Source organism: Dipteris shenzhenensis, chromosome 8 (assembly GCF_047967505.1).
Source record: "Dipteris shenzhenensis isolate YYH24624 ecotype China chromosome 8, Dip_SZ_1.0, whole genome shotgun sequence".
Classification (NCBI taxonomy): Eukaryota; Viridiplantae; Streptophyta; class Polypodiopsida; order Gleicheniales; family Dipteridaceae; genus Dipteris; species Dipteris shenzhenensis.
The window spans coordinates 46,788,183-46,794,149 of record NC_141603.1 but is presented as its reverse complement, the minus strand read 5'-3'; the positions used below and the strand labels follow the sequence as shown (position 1 = coordinate 46,794,149).

Below are 5,967 nucleotides of genomic sequence, written 5' to 3'. Positions count from 1 at the left end.
GTCATTATTCCTTACAAAATTTTACATGATATATTGCTTTTATAGGGATCCTTTACCATACACCATTTAATTCATGTTATCAGTGTTATGCAAAAAATGTGGGGTTGAATTGAGACATGAGGGAAGGTGAAGCAATGAACTTAGGTCGGTGGTTGATTTGTTCAAGTCGAGGGAAATAAAAGTTTTACTTCCACCCCAAGTTGCTCACATGCAACTATTTAAGGGATTTCAGAGGGGACATACGAATACTACGGCCAAGGGAAGTACCTGACAAAAGGTCCAACCTAGGGACTCAGGCGATATGAGTGCCAGGGGAAGACCTAGCCAATGTTGTTTCTAAGGCTAGGCCCACCCCTTTCCTTATGTGTGAGTTTTATCAAGACTACACAAGTGTTTTTGGTCAGTGCCTCCTAGAATAGTAGTAAAGCAAGCGCTTTTGGATGTAAAAGAGAAAGTACACAAATTTTTAAAGGTCGTTGGGCTATTAAAAGGCTATTTTTGTAAGGAGGAAATGCTAATCAAATTCACAAAAGGAGGTGCTAATCAAATTCACAAAAGGAGTTTCAATCCTCCACTAGGGAAGCATTGCTAAGAGGGCTTCCCCGCATATGCTAGTGGGCCTAGCAGGCAACCCCATGCACTGCCAGAGCATGTTGGGCTAGCATTGCAGCTCTAGTCCAGCACCTTGAAATCTTAGGATTCTGGTTCAGCATTGTAATGCCCAAAAAATCCTCATTGGCCCAAACAATTTGACTGGCATGAGGTTGGGTGTGATAGCCTGTAAAAGGTGAGTTGAGCCTCATAAATGAGACATTGGAAAGAATCAACCCTTCATGGGGATGCGTTTTTTCCAAAAGCTGGGTGGGAAGAGAGCTGTTGAGATTTCAGCAGCCTGAAAATCCCTCTAATATCTCTAAGGAGGGAGTGCGAAACAAAAAAACAAGGTGAATGATAACAAATCATTCGAATTTAAGGCTTGCCCGAGATCCAAATAGTGAAAGAGGGCAGAGATGATGAATTGATAGGGATGAGGGAGACAAAGAAAGAGAGAGAGAGAGGGGGGGGGGGAGCTAAAATAGCATGTGGATTAAAAAAAAAGGGAGAATTTTCGAAAATAAAAACTGGCTATTTTCGCTTAGTGTTGAATCGCCTTCAGTTAATAAGACCTACGTATGGCAGGCCAAAAAAAAGGTTGAGATAGGGAGACCTTGATGCATGGATGTGATGAAATGTTTGTTGTTGAATGATGTGAACATAGGTTAGCAAAGGCTAAATTTAACCATAGGGGGGAGGGCGGTTTAGGGTTTATGAAATGTTGCAATGTGTTTCAGTTTGAGTAGCCAAACAACAACAAACACTTTGCAAAGAAGAAGATGGTGGGAGCAGAGTATCATTTGCCCACAGCTCTGATTCTCTCCAAGTTCCTGCTCAAGAATCATCGACCCACATCTCCTTCTCCTCACCAAAGCACCATCAACCCACCAGAATGACTATGAAGCTCCCTTGTACCTCTCCCTGAGCTCCCCCATTTCCTTCCTATTCTTCCCTTCCCCGCCGACCCTCATCTCCCCCACCTCTCCCCCTTTTTTGTCCTGATTCCTTCTCGTTCAGGCCTCTCCTCTGTCTCCTGGGTTTTGGGTTTTGGAACCCACTTCTCAGCTTAAGGCTTTTGCCCAACCTTGTCCTTCGACTGAAGATTGTGGACCTTCTTTGTTGTGGGTCTGAAGATTGTGGAGCTTGTTTGGTGTGGGTCTTCTCACTCTTCCTTTGTGATGGAGCGCCCATGGATGCCATCCGTCCTCAGGTGGGGTGCCTCTACAATGGCCTTTAAGCTTTTTTGTGATATCAGTATCTCGATTGCACTCGGTTTGTGAAGTTGAGGAAGCTTAGTCGTGAGAATCGCCAAGTGTGTCGGGTGCACATGAGTGTTGGGAGCCGGCAGATTTGCAAAAGAAAAGAGCAGTCAGGAGCAGCCGGCTATGAGTCATTTTCTACGCAGGTCGGCTGCTTCTCGTTTACTACTATGCCGTATCAGTAGGTTCTCCCTAACATCGGCATTGCCATGCAACGATACGGAGGCTGGTTTGTCCTCTATTTTCTCACCGTCCCAGGTATTCACGTCAGAAGGATTGGCTTCGGTGTCAAGATGGGTTCACTCCACGTCTTCTCGAAAAGGTGCAGCATCTAAGCTAAAAGAGAGTTCCATAGATGGGCCAGACGACATTGATCCGACCAAACCTGCTGATTTCAATCCTGCTAATTTTGATCCCACAGAGTCTAGAAGTGCTCCATCCGAGAAGATTCTTAGGATCGTGGATGAAATTGCAAATCTCACTTTGCTGGAAGCTTCGGATCTGTCATACCTTTTGAAGAGAAAGTTAGGCCTTCCAGATTCAGCAATGCCATATTATGCAGGAAGCATGGGCCCAGGCATGGCAATGTCGCAGGCAGGTGGGGCTGGTCCAGCAGTAGAGGAAGAGAAGAAGCCTGAAAGGACTTCATTTGATGTCAAGCTAGAGAAATATGAGGCAGCCTCAAAGATTAAGGTTATTAAGGAGGTCCGAGCCTTTACTAATCTAGGCCTGAAGGAAGCTAAGGAGCTTGTAGAAAAGCTGCCAGCAACAGTGAAAAAGGGTGTGGGAAAAGAAGAGGCTGAACAACTGATCGAGAAGCTCAAAGCCGTTGGAGGTACTGCTGTGTTAGAGTGAATAATCTCAATGATATCGTTTAGAGAGGCACTCTGCCCCTGGTATTAAGCCTGGGGCTGCCCAAGCTTTGTCATTGTGTCTAACCATTTTGGTCGTTTAAGGTCTCGGTGCATTTTTCTGCTCATTGTAATGAGTGCATGCTTTTTTCAGCTTTACACCTGTTTGCCATAAGCAATGTGAACTTCATATTCTTAGTTCCTGCTGACATCAGGAATTGTCATGGCTGGGGCTGTACATTTGCCCTACACATGATAATGGTGATAGATTTTTGAGCAAATATCGTGGGTGAGGTGCCAGCCTGTGGTAGCTGGTCATTGTGAAGGGCAAGAGTATGCATTTTAGAGGAAGAAATACAATAGTTTTTTAGGTATCTTTGTGTTAATCTTGGCGTGTGCTTCTACCTCAACGCTAGCTGCAGAGGGGTCACACCGGAATTTCTTACCTTTGTGTACGGATTTGTTCTTCTTTGCTGCTCTCATAGTATTTTGTATGCTGAAGTACTACGGATGTAGCTATGTGTAGGTGTATCTTTATTTGTGACATGTTAATCATCACTGAATGTGAAAACTTTTGTGCCACTAAATTCAATAGTAATATCGTAGTACCACAGCTAAATTTAGTATTTCTTTGTCATCCTTCGACTTCTCAAGGTTATATTTTAACTGCTTAGTTGTTATACGAATAACAGCCAGATTCCAATCTGTCTATCATATTGCTAGATATGGGGCATGCAGGCTAGATTGCTGGCTGTAACATTAACAGATGCAAGTTTATGCCCATGTCGAATAGCAAATGCACAGTTGACGCTGTAACATTGAGACTGCCGTACTCTGCATGTTAACAGCAGATCTGTTCCTTTAAGAGCAGAAAGGCCTTGACTATTTAGCCATTTGATTTGGACTTCTATGAAGATATTTGGGTAGGAATAGCTCTTCAGCCTGCCACTTGTCAAGGGACTTTCCTAAACCTGTGTGTGCAGCACTTATCATATGTGCAAGCCTTGATTCTTTGGAATGTACTGTATTTGTAAATTGTTTGTGTGAATTTCTCATTTGCATTGCTCTACTAAGTTTTCATCTTTGTGTTGAAGCTATTCTTGTTGCAAGGCTATGACACAAGATCGAGTTACCCAACTTCTTGATGCACTCATGAATGTAAGTATGCATGTGAGTGCATACTCGTTTGGGAGAGACTTGATTGAAGAGATTTGGATTACTTTTTGATTAGCCTTCTCCTTTAGTGTTAGCCTTCGTCATGGCTGAGTTTGCCCTTCACCTCCGGAGTGCCAATAGAAACTCAGTACAAAGACTTTGTATAAATGGATGCTCAAGTATGTGTGGGTGTGTGGATTTGTATGTGTGAGAGCATATTTTTATACTATGGTCTACGCCCAATGTTGGGTGCTGATGACGTCAGTGGGGATGTCATAGTAGCTAGTCCCTACTATGCGTGATGGAGTTTATGGTTTTCAATCTTATGAGTGACTATTGTGAGATTGAATCTGCACTACGTTGTGTTTTTAGAGGATGAGTTTGGGAATGTTCCTGGATTCATCTAGGTATATGCATGTGAGTGCTTTGAATGGGGGTGCCAATGTAGAGGAAGGAGGTCAATACAACTATGCTAGAAATCAAGCTGCTTAAGCTAGTGGCAAACTATGCTTTAGCATAGAAATCAAACTCTGCCCAAGCTAGTGGCACTCTGCACTCAATTGGTGCTATAAAAATTCTGTTTTTCTTGAGTAGGGGGAAGATGCTTTTCATAGTCTTGTCCGTGATTTCCTTTACATTTACAGTAGCTCACCTTATTCAAATGTGTGGCTTGGAGCTATGTAGGAGTTTTTTGTCCATCTCCTACCCTTACACATACGTTTGAAAGATGCACCTAAAGGAGTATTGGTACTTCCTATCCCTTGGATCAAGAAGAGCATTTCTTTTCTAAGAGTTTAATAACATGATTACAATTTATTGGTTTACTTTTAAAAGCCAAGGTTCTTCCTTGTTAAAAACAACAAAATCTAAATTGGTCTTACAAAAGTATATGTTCTTCCTTGTTAAGATGAGGAAGATCCTGCCTTATATTCATTGGTGCTTGCCTTGGCCTTCGAAGGTGGACTATGATTTAGACTACCTGTAAAATTATTGTTCCATAATCTCCCAAAAAATGATTTGTTTCAAATGCATTCATGCTGAACACCAAATGGTTGGTCGTTAATGTAAATAGTTGTTATTTAGGCCCGGATAAGCTCTTGTGGCATCTCTCTCTCTCTCTCTCCCTCTCTCTCTGTCTCACGCTCTTTCGCAGAGTTATTGGTTTGTGCTGTGATCTTGTCATTGTGGGTTTGATCCTCTGATCCAACTTTGGATGAGTCATTATTGGCGGCTTGCAATTGTTTCCATGAAGTAAAAAAAACCTCTCTCTCTCTCTCTCTCTCTCTCTCACACACACACACACACACGCACGCACGCACGCACGCGCACACACACACACTTTTTTGTGTGGAACACACACACCCGCATGCACGCACGCATGCCATATCATTGCTTTGGAGTGACCCTAAAGAAAAGATGACCATTTTCATGGGAGGCAAATGAGATAGGTTGTTTTCATTTGAATTGATTTTCTTTGTAATAAAACATAGAAACATGCACTAATGCACCTCTGTTCTTTTCAAGTAGACACATTCACATTTGTTCCACAACACCAAAAATGTATTGGATGAGTGGGTCCCTTGCACCTACAGGTTGAATGGCTTGATAGTCATCTTGTTGCAAGACATGAGATCATTGATGAGCCGTTGGCATGAAATGCAATCAAAGAGACATTGAATTAAACCACTTTATAATGATGGAAATGCATGTTTTTAACGATCAACCAACTTGTTCCCTATGTCGTAGGAACTTTTGGGTAGACATACTTCAAGGTGCATCTAGCCAAATGAGCTGAAATGTGCCCATGTGGTTTGTATTGACTTGAAGAACGTCTACCAAGACACACTATTGAATACTTGGGATGATCACTAAGTTCTCTAAAAAACAAGAAATTGGAATGGTCGAAAAAAATGACACTGCCATGAATGTATGTATGAGCAGTATGGGATGCCATGTAAAATGATGAGAGTTGATTCACACTTGTGATGTGATCTAACATGCTCATATAGAGCGTTATGGTCTCCTAGATAGAAAACCCCTTCATCCAAGTGTGGAACCAAGAAGTCTCTCACAATTCATACACTCCAATCACTACACATGGTTTTTGT

General features: G+C 42.4%; 1 pseudogene; it reads left to right on the top strand.

Annotated features, from left to right (window-relative positions):
* The first annotated feature begins 1,328 nt into the window (after positions 1-1,328).
* LOC147899594 (large ribosomal subunit protein bL12c pseudogene) lies at positions 1,329-3,078 on the top strand (annotated as a pseudogene).
* Positions 3,079-5,967: the final 2,889 nt, after the last annotated feature.